Source organism: Ambystoma mexicanum, chromosome 3p (assembly GCF_040938575.1).
Source record: "Ambystoma mexicanum isolate Mex_15411 chromosome 3p, UKY_AmexF1_1, whole genome shotgun sequence".
Lineage (NCBI taxonomy): Eukaryota > Metazoa > Chordata > Amphibia > Caudata > Ambystomatidae > Ambystoma > Ambystoma mexicanum.
Window position 1 is genome coordinate 145,277,899 of NC_090925.1, and position 17,835 is coordinate 145,295,733.

Consider the following 17,835-nt stretch of genomic DNA (forward strand, 5'->3'; position numbering starts at 1 on the left):
AGTCGGCGCGACGACGGTAAGAGCAGCCAATTCCTTAGCGATCGTATCACGATACGATAGAGAAATGTGGCATAAACTAGCCCCTATCCTAGAACATCTGCCAGAAGAACACCGAAAAGCAGCCATGTTACTTGTACGAGATGGCGAAGAGGCTTCGAACCACGCAATTAATATTGCAGTTGACCTAGCAGAGTCTGGTTCCAAACAAATCAATCATGGCGTAGTACTTCGTCGACAAGCGTGGCTCAAATGTACTACTTTCCGTCCTGAAGTCCAATACAAAGTCCTTGACATGCCATGTGAAGGAGAACATCTGTTTGGAGAAAAGGTAGATGAAGCTTTGAAGGGGATGAAGGAAGACACGGATACTGCTAGGTCCCTCGGCGCCCTCCAGACAGGGAGAAATTTTTGCTCTTTTCGTCCCTTTAGGGGTGCTTCTGGAAACTCCCGCTTTGGAGCCTCTAGGGACCGTGGATTTAACAGGCCCTCGTACTCTTCACAAGGGTTCAGACGTGCATCCCAGTCGGCACGTAGAGGCAGAGATTATCAAGCCTCCAGACGACGCGGCTCGGGTTCCTCGTCGACGAAGGACAAGCAAACCAGCAACCAATGACGGCCTTCGGAACGTCCTGGGGGGCCGAGTCTCTCATCATATCGACCAATGGAAATGCATCACCACAGATCGATGGGTTCTGGACACGATTCGCATGGGTCATGCGCTACAATTCAAAGACAAGCCTCCACGTCTTCCGCCTGTGTTTTCGGCCCAGCCCCACCTTCGAGTCCTACGACAAGAGGTGGCGCTTATGTTGCAAAAAGGAGCGGTAGAAAAGGTTCCTGTGGCACAGGAAGGAAAGGGAGTTTATTCCCGGTTCTTCGTTGTCAAGAAGCCAAATGGAAAATGGAGGCCCATTCTCGACCTGAGGGTTCTCAACAAATGGCTAAAGAGCTTGAAATTCAAAATGCTAAAGCTCCAGGAGGTTATCAGGTCAGTGCAACCCATGGATTATCTGTCGTCGCTAGACCTTCAAGACGCCTATTTTCATATCCCAATACGCCCACGACACAGGAGATATTTAAGGTTCGTCGTCGGGCGAAAGCATTTTCAGTTCAAGGTCCTCCCGTTCGGTCTAAAGTCCTCCCCCAGGACGTTCACCAAGTGTTTGGCCCCTATAGCGGCCCATTTAAGAAAGGAAGGACACCATGTCTATCCCTATCTAGACGACTGGCTGGTCAGAGGTTCGTCCACGGAACAAACACGTCACAGTCTGGGGGCCATGTTGTCCCTCTTACAGAAACTGGGCTTCGCGATAAACTTCAGCAAATCCTCCGTAGAGCCTTCGAGGACCTTGGTCTTTCTAGGAGCGGAGTTTCATACGCGCACATGCCTTGTAAGACCATCCAGCGAGAGAATACAGAAATTACAAAGCAAGGCGTCGGAATGGAAATGCGGTACCAGGGTGTCGGTGCGCAAATACATGTCCCTGCTAGGGACCATGTCATCCTGCATTCCGTTGATAAACAACTGCCGTCTGTTTATGAGGCCTTGCCAGGAATTTCTAGCGGACCGTTGGGCGCAGAGCAAAGGTCGCTGGTCCGACAGACTGGTTGTCGACGAGCAACTAGTACAAACACTCTGTTGGTGGAGAGTTTCTACTCATCTAACGAAAGGAATGCCTCTGGTGGAACCGGAATTCCAAAAAAAGACGGTGGTGACGGATGCATCGCTGAGCGGATGGGGAGCTCATCTGGATACGTTACAGGTACAAGGCCGGTGGTCGTTGCAGGAGTCCTCCCTGCAAATCAACCTGCTGGAACTGAGAGCAGTGCGATGGGCTCTAAAATCCTTTCTTCCTCAATTGAGGGACTCGGTGGTGCGTGTCATGACGGACAGCACAACTACAAATATTTTGCTTGAGGAAACAAGGAGGGACACGTTCCAGGTCCCTGTCGACGGAGGCACAAAAAATCTGGCATTGGGCCCTGCAACACAACATGCAAATCTTGGCGTTCCACCTGCCAGGCGTGAGAAATGTGGAAGCCGATGCACTCAGCAGAGAAATGAACGAAGTTCACGAATGGGTGCTGAACGACCAGCAACTACAACAAGTATTCAAGAAGTGGGGACATCCTTCCATAGATATGTTCGCGACGAAGGACAACAGGAAATGCCCTCAGTATGCAAGCAGATGGCCTCAGCAGGGCTCACTGGGGGATGCGTTCTCCTTCCCATGGACGAACAAATTCCTGTACGCATTCCCTCCATTTCCCCTTATCCGGAGGACGTTGCAATGGATCCTCAAGTACCCATGTCGGGTGATTCTGGTGGCCCCGTACTGGGCCAGACAGGTGTGGTTTTCACACCTGCTGCACCTAGCGGCGGCGGAACCGATGAGGTTCCAGAAGACCCCCAACCTTCTGTCTCGACAGGAGGGTGTTGTTTGGCATCAGGACCCGGACAGCCTCAAGTTGACAGCCTGGCTCCTGACTTCGCCGAATTTAGTCAGCTAACGATTCCGGAGGAATGTCGGCGTATTCTGCAAGCGGCAAGAGCACCTTCCACAAACACTTCATACTCGTACAAATGGAGGAGTTTCTGTCAGTGGTATGCGGATCAACCAGGTTTGGTTCCGCAGTCGATTACACCGGAACAGCTCCTTCCATACTTGCTGTTCCTAGCTCAAAAGGGCCTATCGGTATCGTCAATAAAAGTACACCTGGCCGCCATTTCCAGGTTTACACGTCAACGACATTCCGCACCATTGTTCAGCGACCGCCTGATTAAGCACTTCCTTAAAGGCCTCTTTCGGAGTTTCCCTCCAGAGAAGAAATTTCCTCCGGCGTGGAGCCTCAATCTGGTGTTAGCGTCTCTTATGAAACCTCCTTTTGAGCCAATGTCATCATCGTCTCTAAAGTTTTTGTCGTGGAAATTGGCCTTCCTGGTGGCCATCACTTCAGCCCGACGTATTTCAGAAGTCCAAGCTCTAATGGTAGACCCACCATACTTACGATTTTTCAAGAACAAGGTGGTCCTAGCCACTAACCCACAGTTCATACCGAAAGCTCCTTCAGTGTTCCATAAACACTCCTCTATTGTCTTACCTACGTTTTTTCCGGAGCCATGCTCGGGAGCGGAGCACACGTTACACACATTGGACGTAAAAAGGGCTCTCAAGTTTTATCTTCATCGCACGCAACCGTTCAGAGAAACGAGGCAGTTGTTCGTGGCCTATGGTTTGGGCGCTAAAGGCAAAGCCATTTCAAAGCAAGGACTGTCAAGATGGGTGTCATCTACCATTTCGTACTGCCATTCCAAGGCAGGGAAGCCTCTTCTACGACGGCCAAGAGCTCATTCAACTAGAGCGGCGGCATCGTCGACGGCGCTGTGGTCTGGAGTCCCTCTGGGGGACATCTGCATGGCGGCTACCTGGGCGGCTACACACAACTTTACCCGCCATTACTGCCTGTCGCAACAACATGCCGAAGATACCCGGATGGGACAGGCGGTGCTTCGACACCTATTCCAATAAGGTAAGCCCCGGCTGAGGGGTTACATCCTGTTGCAATTATGATTGTATATTGTTCGTTTCCTATGTTAACGATTACTGATGTATACACGACCATAGGGAACGGGCATTGTGAGGAAAATATATGGGTTTGCATGCACGCCTCCTCTTTTTGGGATGGTACTGCTATGTAATCTATTCTAAGCATGTGAATCCATGAAAGATCCAATGCTGGAGAAGGGAATAGTTTCTTACCTGTAACTCCATTTCTCCAGCATTGGTATCTTTCATGGATTCACATGCGCCCGCCTGCCTCCCCTGGACATGCAAACCGGTTCCCCCACTACTTTGGGGGCCGAAATCTGAGGGAGCGCGGGGGCGGGTCCTGTATTTATATCATGGCGTCCTGGCGGCGCGGGCACGCATGATACAAAACGAGGTGGATAGGACGCATAAGCGTCGAAAAAGTTTTCCTACGGGAAAGGGTCTGTATAATGTACCGGGGGTTCCCAGCCTGACGACGGGGAATATTCTAAGCATGTGAATCCATGAAAGATACCAATGCTGGAGAAATGGAGTTACAGGTAAGAAACTATTCCCTTACCTTGTATAATCTGTAAAATGAATGTACGATCATTTTTTCATTGTCCTAAAATGAACTGTGACTTACAAACCTTTATACCGTTTAATTTCTTCATACACACACACACACACACACACACGCAAATAATGTTAAACTAACATTTTTGAAATAATATATATATAGACTACATATAATCAAACAAAATTAGATGCACACTCTATGATCAAATCTCAAACAATAATATTTGTGCAAACACATAATTGGTTTTAATTTTTTTAATTTATATAATTACTTACATTTATATAGGACAAGCAGGCTATGACATTGACTCACTATTACGTGGAAAAGCAGGCTATGACATTGACTCACTATTACATGGAAAAGCTTAGTTACAGGAATAGTGGTATACAGTGGTACATTATGAATTTCACAAGCCATAGTAAAGATATTTTCTTTCCTACAGTTAGTCATAAGATAGTTTTAATGGTTTTGAGGAAGGCGCTGGGCATTTCAATTTAAAAAATATATGTCTAAATTAAAAACAGTGCTATATACAAACCAAATTACTAATTTCTTTCTTTTACAATTGCAGTGAAGACCATTCTCCCGAAAAGAAGCAGCCAAATTTGAAGTACAAAGAACAACTAAGAAGCAAACTGCTCATTTTAGAAAAAAAGTAAGTAGAATGTTACCATACTATTTGAATTATTACTCAAACACACTGTAAGGTTAATTCATGCTATTTCTGTGCCTAAAAATAGAGATTCTGCACCATTCTGACCAAAAATCCCCCCGTCTTAAACAGTGATTTACTGGCAGAATGGCCCACAAATTCCTATTTTTCGACACACAAATTACCGAACTCAGCCGCTAGAATTTAGATGTTGTAGAACAAACAACTGTTTTAATTGTATAGCTTTAGATATACTATTTATACTTCTCCACACTACTGGCTTACTTTTTTCTGTCATCTGAACCCCAGTTTAGTAACACATTAATTCAAGAATACCCATCCCTACCAGTTGTACTTCCCAATGCACAATCACACACCATTACATACATCTTTATCATCTTACTCAAACACTCATGCACACAACACACATACATTGCAGAACACCCCAACCCATACCTTCTTTATTTTTTTCAACAGACCCTAAAGAATGCCTACCAAAAAGCAACTCGTAGAAGGGAACACAGAAGTAGAGCAAATGAAAAGAAAAGTCTCCAACATAAACATCCACCTATAGCAGAATTTGTAAAAAAAAGTTGAAACATAACAGCTAATACAGTCATTTAGTGAAACAAAAGAAGTTTCTAGTACAAAAACGTTGCCTCCTCTATCAAAAAGAAAAACAACACAAAAAACAATTAACAGAAAATCAACTATCACTACAAATAAAACTTCTTCTATAAATCTTGATATAGTACAAAGTAAGCATACCAAGAAAAGTATTTTAGCCAAAATGTTCCATCACAAAGTCCTTCAAAATCTTATAAAAACAAGAGAGAAACCAGGTTCAATACTTCAAACCTATCGTAGGAAAGTAATCTTAGAAGCATTGATAGACAGTGCAATTCTTCTCAAAAGAAAGTTATTTATTTTAGTGTTAAACAGAATGAAACCACTAACAAATCTAATAACTACATTACAAAAAAGACTTCTCAATAAACAAAATGTCAACAGAAATAACTTCTTAAATATCTATGGAGGTGAATGGAGTCACACTACAAGCACAGAACCATACTTTAATGAAGAAGCATACAAACAAAAGCAAACAAATACAATTGCCATACATAGCAGTGGTCGAGGTTATGAAAAAGTTAATACCATAATGGAACAAGAAGTACTCCTTACAAAAATATGCCCTGAAAACGTAGATTTACCCCTCCATTCAACTGAATCAGAACATTTAGTGTAAAAATGGCCGTGCACGTCAATGTGTAACATTCCCAAAAAAATGTTCAAGTCTTTATGCCAATTCCTCAATCAATATGTGAAAAGCAAAGTCAAAATCAAAATTAAACTACTGCAAAATATGGATGCTTGTCCAGTACGCAAGTACACAGGACTACAAGGACATTCATTGGCCTGCATTACAGGACCTACTTGCAGAACAACCTTCCATGATATCAAAAGGATATCAACACATCATGCAAGTATAAGAAATCTAGTTTATAAACTGTACTATGCTAAAAGTCCTGCTTTAGCACTAGCCAATTTAAATAACATTCTTCTACATGGTACAGCAAAAGACCTACTAGAAGAAATCGACTATATCCAGAAAAAATATTTTGAAAGTGAAACCCACTTACAAGATGAATTAGCTGTAAACCAACTTCGTAACAATTCTGCACATGGCAACCTTTCACTACACACATAAAAAAAAGAAATACTAAAATTTGAAAGTACTTCAGCTGAAGTACCAAACCATGTGTGTGGATGTTGCCGCAGAACTTTTTTATAAAAGTAACACAAAAACTATAGACCTATCATACAAAATAGAAGACAATGAAGATTCTAAATGGTTAGAATTAGCTCTCTACCTTATAGCAGAAAACAAATACGAAATAACTGACCCCATAATACTTTGCAGTTACTGCACTACAAAACTTGACAACAACCAAACTCCTTCACGTGCTATCACAAATAACTTGGAATTATATCCACTACCAAAACCCCTTCAACAACTTAATTTATATGAGAGCATCATAATTCAAACAGTGCATCCATTTCAAGCAATAATACGCCTTCAACCAAAAACTGCAAAATTACCTCCCTCTGAATTAGTGAAAGTTATTCGTGGAAAAGTAGTGTATTTACCATTAGATCTAAAAGAAAATGTGCACACTCTAGCAGTGCAACGTCCAATGCAACAATCTTTAATTATCTTGGTAAATGGAGTACCTACAAAAGACAAAACAATTTGGCAACAACTGGTAGATTTACATAAAGTAAGAGAAGCCCTGCAATATCTTAAAGAGAATAATGAATATTACATAGAAATTAATATTGAAGAAAACTTGAAAGATACAACTGAAATAATTCAAGAGACACAAGAAGCTGGTCAATTTGAGCTCCTAGATCCTGCTACAATATCAAACACTTTAGACCATTATAGAATTCATCCATTGCACTCTAATGACACCATAGAAGATGCACTGGAAACATACCAAATGCGTCAAACAAAAGGATCACCAATCAGCAAATGGGAAAAAAGTATAGAAGCACGTGCTTTTCCTCTACTCTTTCCTACTGGCAAAGGAGGAAGATACGATGATAGACCTATTCAAATATCAGCATCAGAATATCGCTCATTACGAATGTATTCTGAAGATCCCAGATTTCGACAAAATGTGGAATACATATTCCACCTACTCTTTGAAAGTGAACTAGCAACTTTATGTTACGGAGTTGCACACATATTAAAATCAGGATCACACTTTCAAAATATGACAGCTACACAATTATTACAAAAAGTTAAAAAAAAAGATGAGGTTTTACAAGCAAATCTTACAAATCTATTAGCAAATATGCGTGGTACTAAAGAGTACTGGTTTTGACGTCATGGAGATGTACGTTGTATGATCAGAAACCTTGGCCCACCCACTTGGTTTGTTACATAAATTGTGCAGAATAGGCATGGGAAGATTTACATGCTTTCCTACGCGTATCAAACGAAAACAAAACAAACATAGATATACTAACACCTGGAGAACGTTGTTCTCAGGATCCTGTTAATGTTTCAAGATATTTTCTAAACAAAACACAAAGGACTGTTTATGGGGTTGCCAAGTGTGAGTTGCCCAAAAGCGTCGTCGCACTAGAAAATCACAGTTTGTCGAGTGGAAAAGGTGACAAGGGACCAGCTTCACTAACTGGGCTTTCCAAATCGTCTCTGGTGCACTGTGTAGTGCTAAAAGGCACATGGTGGACCACCTTGGTCTTCACATGAGTCTGCTGCCTTGCAGATGAAGGACTTTGTTCTGTTTAATAGGTTTTCTCTGTTTTAGGCAGGTGCAAGTTTTCGTTAAAAACAAGATAGAAAAAATTCTTCGGTAGGTTCCTCTCTGGAGGTTTCCTTCTAGAATTGGACCCCTATTTTATTTCTAAGGGGGTCCTTTCTGGGAATGAGCTGTGCCTGTGCAGATGGATATTAACACTAGGACAGGTCATTCTAAAGCCTGGCTGGTCAAGATATTTTCACCATCGCTTCATTGCTATGCTACATTTTATTTGTAATAAAACTGTTCCTCCCCTTGGAGAAAAGAATACCAAGCCAGAGGAGCACCACATGTCCACATGCTTTTATGGATTAAAGATGCTCCTACATTTGGTCAAGACACTGATGCCACTGTTTTACAGTTTATTGAAAAATGTGTCACTTGTGAAATTCCATCAGAATCCACAAATAGTGATCTTTATGCAAACATTTTACAATTCCAAAGACACAAATGTGGCAAATATTGTCGTCGCAAATACAAAAACAAAGGGAAATACTACACCAAATGCCGATTTGGTTTCCCTAGATCAGTTACAAATAAAGGTCAAGTGAACAACCTCATGTCTTCAGTTAGACATAGTGTTAAAGGTAAGTCACCTAAAAATACATATTATATAAAAAGAAAAGAAGAAGAAAAATATATCAATGATTACAATGCAATCATTGCCCACTTAAGGAATGGAAACATAGATGTGCAGTACATTGCAGACAATTCTACTGCAGTTGCACGATATGTCACAGCATACTTAACCAAATCAGAAAAGACAGAGCTCCAAGACCTCTGGAATGACCTGTCATCAGATAAAACATTGTCTCAGAAATTATACAGTTTGGGCATAAAAATGCTGTCCCATAGAGAATGTGGATCCTATGAAGCAGCTGATCGATTAACTGGTACTGTATTTTATGGTAAATCTGAAAATATAGTATGGCTAAGTCTTGGTCCAGCTAAATCTAAAAAAAGAGTTCTAAAATCATACGAAGATATAGAAACAATAGCCAAACATGATCCCAACAGCCAAGACATTTTAAAAAACAATTTATTGGACACATACTACCCAAACAGGAGTACCACTTCGGAAACCATGTGTCTATACCACATAGCCCAAAACTACACATACAAAAATGATATAAAACCTGATGAACAAAACCGTAAATACAAAGTGACAAACTGTGAAGGCAGCTTAGTAAAACTCACCAAACCAAATTTAATTATTCATATCAAATTGTCATTTAAGACTCCTCAACATAGAGAAGTATATTACATGTCCCTGCTACAACTCTTTAAACCATGGAGAAAAGAAGAAGAAATACTAGATAACTATGACTCATATGAAGACGCTTTCAAAGCAAATGAAAGCAGTATAACTGGTGTAAACTTTGCACAGTACAAAACAATGTTGCACAATGAACAGCACCACGAAGAAGAACTCCAGGCCCAACTAGATAAGGACACTCCTGACAGTAGTCAACCTTCTGTCACAGGAAGCCAAGAACCACTGGGAGAAACATTAATAACACATGAGGCAGAATAAGCTATGATAAAAGTAGAAAACACCATGTGTCAGTATGAAGATAAAGAAGACTTAACTATACTACAATCAAAACTAAACAATGAGCAACGTAGCATTTTTCAAGAAGTAACAAAAGAAATTGCACATGGTGTACAATATGAAAACAAAGAATGCACCTGCCAAAATTACAAACCTATATTATTGTATGCCAGTGGTGAAGCTGGTTCTGGCAAAACATTCCTAATCAAAATCATCAGTAAGTTCCTTCAACAATTGACAAACAACAAACTGTCAGCTGTTGTCACTGTCCCCACAGGTTTAGCTGCCTACAACACAGGTGGAAGCACTTTACACCATTTTCTACTCCTGTCAGTAGAACATCAAAACAAATTAGATTATTACAAACTTTCTGCAGAAGCTGCAATGGAACTACGCAGAGTATTGAAACAAATGAAAATGCTACTAATAGATGAAGTGAGCATGGTGTCCAACCTAATGTTGGCTTTGATTCACCTCAGATTACAAGAAGTACTCAAAACAAACTATGAAGAGCTCTTTGCAGGAAAACACATTATACGTTTCGGAGATCTTCTTCAATTGACACCAGTAAAAGGTGAGCCTATTTTTAAAACTTTAGGACACAAACTCTGCCGTAAAACTGTTGGCAGCATTGGAAATGTCAACCTTTGGCAACATTTCCAATACAGAGAATTAACAGAAAACATGTGCCAATCTGCAGATCTCACTTATGCCAACATCTTAAAAAGTATCAGAGTTGGTATACTTTCTAAAGAAGCAGAAGCAATATTGAAAACCCGGCACATTCATGCACTTTATGGTGATAATGCATGTGCTACAGATGTTATGGAACAATTAGCCCACAAAAATGTCAATTGTATGGCCTCAATGCCAACTCTTGCAAGCTGTTTCAAATTCAATGAAATTATCTTAAGTAAAGAAATGCAACCAATAATGGAAATTAGCGCCACAGACAAACTAGATGTACATGGAATGACACTACCCATGTGTGACCAAGCCACAACAAGACTAAATAGTTTAGAAAAATCAATCTCAAACACAGCAGGCTTGGAAAAGATATTAAAATTATCCTTAAATTGCAGAGTAATGCTTAAACGTAACCTTGACATGGACCAAGGACTAGTTAATGGAGCGCTGGGTACAGTTGTTGGCTTTCAAACATACCCACGTGACAACAAAATTCAGTTTGTCAATATTCTCTTTGACAAACTTTCAGAAGTAAAAAGAATAGGATGCTCAACAGCTCGATTCCTTCTCTTCAAAGACATGTATGTACGCAGAGAACAATTTTCTCTAGCTCTTGCATACGCAGTCACCATTCATAAATCACAAGGTCTTACCCTAGATAAAGCAATGATAGACATTGGTAACACAGTCTTTAAAGAAGGCATGAGCTACGTAGCACTATCACGCTTACGTACACTTGACGTCTATTTCTAATCAACTTTGATGCAAGTAAAATAAACGCTGATATTCCTTGCATTTTAGAATACAATAGACTTCGTTCACTATACACCCCCCATCTAGAAACATATCCTGTTCCACAAAAAGGAAAATGTTCTAAAAGAAAACTAAATCAAACAGAAATGCAGCAGGATGTCACTGCAAATCCTCCAAAGAGAGTAAAAGAAACTAAAACTTCATCAAGTACCACAAGCAAAAAAGAACCAATTAGGGAAAGTAAACCAATTACTTCGTCAAAGAAGGAAGACAAACTAAAAAAAAATCACTCAGGTACAGAACTACCTGGTCCATTTAAACTTATGAATGAAATTGGTTTAAGTTGCTATGCAAATGTAGCAATGAATATTCTATTTCAATTACCACCAATTATTGAGAACATTTACTTACACAGTAGAGACCCATTGTGTATGCAAATGTTAGTCCTTCATAGAAACCAACAAACAATCCTGACAACACGTATAGTGTTCATGGAATAAGACAAGAATTGGACTACTGTGCTCGAATGGTGAAATTCACTATAAACTCACAGGAAGATCCACAAGAATTTCTAATGTACTTACTATTAGTACTGGAAAACACAAACATACCTATAAATGAAATCTTCCAGATTTCATACATGTGGAAACATACATGCACTCTCTGCAACAATGTGACACAAGAGCAAATCCCCAATGAGCGCTTTGTGTATATATCAATACCTAATTGTGAATCCGTTACATTTCAGCAACTTGTACAAAATGCAAACCATGGTAGATTATGTTCTACCTGCAATTCAGATAATCGCTCCACGTTAGTAATACAAACACATAGTAAATACGTAATACTAATGCTTCTACGTTACAATGCAGATGGTACCAAAAACAACTGCAAGCTGACTGGATTCACACATGGTCAAATATCACTTGGTAAGAAAACCTTCACAACAATAGGTATAATCTACCACGCAGGAGCCACAACCAATTCAGGGCACTACACTGCATATATAAAAAAGAAATGTGGATGGTTTGAATGTAATGATGTACCATTACTCTAAAGCAGAGATTACCAGCAAATCTTACAAACGCTTATTCAATGTTCTTAACACCAAAATTTGATAACTAAACTGTACTTAAACCTGAAGTAAACTTGTAGTAAAAAGTATAAACTGTTAGAATATTCCAAAAGCTATCTAACTGCCCAAAGATTCTACAACAATTAATCAGATAAATGAATACCACTAAATTAGAGCAAAAAATAGACAGTTAGAATACGCCAATTGGTATCTAACTGTCCCAAAATTTAGAAATATCCAAACAGATAAATCAATACCACGAAATTATATAAAAAAATAAGCAGTTAGAATACGCCTACTGGTATCTAACTGCTCCAAAATTTTACAATATCCAAACAAATACCTAATATCTTACTGCTCCCAAAAACTGGAACAATCCAATGTATAACGCATTAGCCAGAAACAACAAGTAAACACTGAAAACAAACAAACAAATAAAGTGTAGCATAACAGAAAAAGTTTTTTTTTTAATCCAACATGGATTTTATTTCTCCCGCAGACCCAATGATTTTAGCAACAAACACAGAAACTGAGCAAATTGCACAGTACTCTGGTTTGTAATCTACTAAATATGAGGGTCAAAAAAAAGAAGAAAATGTTGATTGTACAATGTAATAAGTCATTATAAAATACTAATACTAACATGCTATTTTCTTTTATCACAGAAATGAACAAGAAAAACTTGGACTCCCGTTACTAAACCAAATAGTAAGTATAACATGATAAATACAACCATCGCAGCATATCACACCCATACTGGCTTATAACATTGTTCCTTATAAATTTGTTTTTGACCCAAAGTTATAAGCCACTATGAGTGTGATATGCTGCGGTGCTTCTGGCCAGGGCATAGAGTCTTGGGTGCATGGCATATGAGTGTGATATGCTGCGGTGGTTGTGGCCAGGGCATAGAGTCTTGGGTGCATGGCCAAATGGCCATGCACCCAACATTCTATACCCTGGCCACAACCACCGCAGCATATCACACCCATAGATTCAAGCATTTCAACCATTTTAATGTCCGCGGACACGAGGAAGTTCCTAGAACACATTCAACTTGCCAGAGGACGATACGGACAGCGTCCTCAGGACACCCCCATTTTCTTTATGTACGAACATTTCATGACACCGCGAGTGTTCTTAGAACACTTTCAGCTTGCCAACAGACAATACAGACAACGTCTTCAGGACACCCTCTGCGAACATTCCAGGACCCCACGAGTGTTCTTAGAACACTTTCAACTTGACACCAAATCCATTCTGTTTATTTACGAACATTTCAGAACAGCCGTGTTGTCCGCAGACAAATCGAACACAACAAAAGCGTCTAGCACATAAAAAAAAATACAACATTGAACCTATCTCATACTCCCCCACCCTCCCCAAACACTCTTACACAACAACACACTCCACTCCAGTCGTCCGCGACTGCAAAATGTCGGGCGCCACCAAAAATCTGACGCGCTCCACACCCCACGCCGTCCAATCAGTGAACCGGGAAGTCCGTCCGCGGAGCGAACGGAGATATCACAATCAACATTTGTGATGTCATCTTTGATGTCCTGGTTGTTAGTGTTAGCAGTGCACGGTGGCGCAAGTTATGGTTGCTTATCTTACCATAACTGCCGAATTTCAGGGGTTTTCCGGTCTTACTTTGAACCATAACGTCCCTTTAACAACGTTTTTTACTGAATTTCATAGGTTTTTAGTAGCACAACTTAACAATAATAACTTTGACTTTATGTACATATAATATGTAACATACTGAACCCTTTCTACTGAATTTGACGTTCCGCGGACATGTTCGGACAACAGTACCACCACCTAAAAACTCTGTGGGGGTATGTGTAATTGTTATATCATACCATAGGAACATTTAAAAAATTCACAAAGCAGCACACATACAAAGTAGATGTAGTAATACTTAAGAAATGTAACCCATATATGTAACACACTAACCATTCATTTAAATACAATATGTTCTAAAATGGAATATACCAAAAGAAGATAAAGTGGCTTCCAACATAATTACCTCACAGACACTCCACAGCTAAGAGCAAGACCAGACGTACAGACTACTCATCACATATCTTACCTGAAATAGTAAGTGCACTTCATTTTACTCATATATTTATAAACTTTCTGTATTAGATAAAAAAAATATATTACTTTTTTGTTTTCTCACAGAAATGTGTAGTACTCTGGAGTGGCTAGAGGAGCATTTCCCACGAGAGGAAATGTCAGAAGATAGTGCACCTAATGGTACACACTTTACTATATAAACCAATTAATAAATATTATTTTGTATACATTTAACATACACATTTTTTTTTGTACAGACCATACAAAAATTGAAACTACTACAGAAAAAGAAGCGGTGGATAACACTCTAGAAGACATAAACGAAAAAATGGAGCAACTTATGGCAAATTTTACCAATTTAAAAAACTTTGTGGAGGATCACTTAAAACTAACAACAGGATACCATTGTCCCACCTGTACTTGTCCCCCCTCACCATATCCCACTCATTTAACCACAAACCCTCTCCATGACCCAAAACGTTTTGATGACATTTTCATCCCTTCTTCACCTGATCCCAATCATGTTGAAATCCCTAATTCTCCTGTTTTTGTTTCCGTTTCTGGCCCACCGTCTCTGTCATAAATTGTTAGTATATGTCAAATAAAGTTACTTTTTTATATTGTGTTGTAATTAGTTTCAGTTCTTTTTATTAAAACCAATTTAGGTGTGCACGGACAACGCGGTTGTTCAGAAATGCTCGTAAATGGACGAAAATTGAAGCGTCCTGAGGACACTATATCTGTCCGTAATGTTCTCATGCAAGTTGAAACTGTTCTAAGAACACTCGTAGTGTCCTGAAATGTTCATAAAGAAACGAAAATGGAGGTGTCCTTAAGAACACTATGCCTGTTCGTAGTGTTCGCTTGCAAGTTGAAACTGTTCTAAGAACACTCGTGGTGTCCTGAATTGTTCGTAAATAAACGAAAATGGAGGTGTGCTGGGGACGCCATGTCTGTCCGTATTGTTCGCAAGTAAGTTAAACTGTGCTAAGAACAAACGGCTGTCCGTAACTGTTCGTTTTACGTGTGACGCACTTTTTATTAGTTCAGGACCCGAACACTGTCCGTAGAACATCAACGCGCATACGCAAAACAATGTCCGTACATTGGGTGTCCTGCGGATGGCCGCTTCCTTAGCGAACATGCTCACGAAGCAATCATGTGACCGCGCCCACGCTGATCGCGTGTTCTGAATGCGGACACTGTTCGTGTCCCCGCACAGTTTAAAAGTACATTTCCAAGTAATCCACAATATTTCTCATTAAAAACTCACCATACCACAAATCCCACATACTAATCCTAAGTTTCCACATAGTTTTTGTGACTTTTTTAACCTTTTTTGGTGTTCGATCTGTCTTGCGGACGGCGCGCATGTCCGCGAACCGCGTACAAGCAACCCTATAAAAGACCACGCCCTAGAGCTCATTCTCATTGTGTTTCTGGCTATTCCACAGAGCACACTGCATTTTGCTGCATACTTTGCAGATTTTGAGATTTCCATCTACAAGCCGATGACATCCATGGCTCCACTATTGCCACCTGGTGCTACATCTGCCTCAGCACCACCCCCACCCCCTCAAACAACCACCATCTCCCCAAGGGCCTGAAGAGGGGAACAGAAGTGAGGATACAGAGGAGGAAGAAGAGGATGACGAGAATGAGGTAGAGGAAATCCCTACAACCCGCACTCGGCGTGATTCTTGGGTGTGGCGGTTGTTTACCGTTCATGGGAATGGTCCTAAGGCTCGTGCGAACCGTGTCACCTGCAATGAGTGCAAAATGGTACTCAGTCGCGGGAGGCATGGTTCGTATAGCTTTGGGACCACTACCATGAAGCAACACCTCAAGTCATTCCACACTGGGGCCGTTCGCAAGGTTGTACCTTGCGAAGAGCGTAGTAGGTTGATTGCCTCTACTTCATCCTCTGTTTCTGATCCTGTCACCACAAGGAACACCTCTGTGGGACAGTGTCTTCCTCAAGCTGCCTCACAGGCCATACACAATGCTGATGACCCTTACCTTTCGAGGGTCACAGTTGTGTGTATGTACTGTAACACAGTACTCTGCAGGGGGGAGCGACTTCCTCTCAGAGTACGAGAAGATCTGCTCACTACCCAAATAAAACCCACTCTACATCTTCCTCTCTCAGCTCGCCCTTTCTTATCCCTGTGGTGGTGTCCCCCCCTTTACCCTCCTTTACCCTCTTCTCCTAGTGTGTCGTGTATAAAAACAAAATAAATATAAAACAACAAAAATCAACAAAAACAAAGGCTCTTTTCAGAGCCGCCTTTCACTGTTTAAAAATAGAAGTGAGAATAAATTAAGCTGGGCCCTGTGCATTCGCGACAGTCCGTGAACATCTAAAATGTTAGGGTGCTGCCCTATCATAACCATTGCAGTTTTGTCTGGGAGGAAGTGGTGGCTCTGAAAAGAGCCTTTTGGTGGTGTTTGTTTGTGTTGGAAATGTTTTAATGCTCAACACCTACTAGAAAATGATTGGTGTAATTACAAAAAAGGTTGCACTGCATTTTGTACATTTCTCAGAAAAATCTGGTTGCCAGCATGAGTAAGATGGACTCCATCTCTGCGAAAAATGTATGTACTATGAAACATGGTATTTTCATTGTGAAAAGAAGACATGCCAAAATCTCTTAGGAAGGCACAAACAGCCTTATTGACATTACGCCTTGCTTTCTCCATTTGTGGACCACATGAGAAAGAACGAAGCCACATTTGTCTCTGCGCAATCCGTGAAAATATTACTTTGGAGTTTGGAAACATGTCCTTGATCTTCTGAAGTCCTTCTTTCATTGCAAATTGCAAAGAAATTCCAGACACATGTCCTAAACTGTTCCCTCCACAATGAATTACAATTATGTCTGGATGTTCCTCTATCTTCAAAGTTGCACAGAGAGGTAGCAAGTCCAACCACTTCATTCCATGCACTCCATGCCAGTGTACTTCCACATGTGGGAATCCAAGATCTGTAGATACTCCACAGCTTTCTGCATGCACCTTCAACCAATGTATCCACGAGTCTCCCAAAATCCACACAATCTGTTTTTTGAAACACTCAGCCACAGCTATCTGTTCTTCTCTCAGCAAAAAGAATATCTGAGAAAACCTCTCCTAGCACAACACACTCACTAAACTTTACTGACCAATCCCTTGCTACATTCAATCCCATTTGCATGCCTCCCCACCCCAGATTCCCCGGATGTAATACGCGGTGTCCTAGAACTACCGCCCTGTCCGCGAACATATCGTAACATGGACAGCCCTTCTACCATTTCCACTTCACTCTCTGTGCCTTTCCCTCATTGGATGTAGCTAAGAAATCACATGACCATCCACCAATCAAATCCAAGACCTCTCCATGTAACTGCATCATCATAGATCAGCACTGCAAATGTACGGTGAATCTCTCGGAGTACAAGTCTCATACCATTGGCAATCACGATATACGAGAAATACTATACAAGTCTCCAAGATTTCTACTTGCAGCTTCATCCATATCCATATGCATAAACACAAACTACAGGTATGCATATTTTCTATACAGTACATGAACACATTTTCTAACCAACTTTTCTCC

At 40.6% G+C, this 17,835-nt stretch overlaps 1 protein-coding gene across 2 annotated transcripts in view; it reads left to right on the forward strand.

Moving 5' to 3' along the window:
• Nucleotides 1-17,835, forward strand: part of LOC138579502 (uncharacterized) — a 1,088,345-nt gene that overhangs the window by 561,409 nt on the left and 509,101 nt on the right. The gene's annotated exons all lie outside the window — the stretch shown is intronic.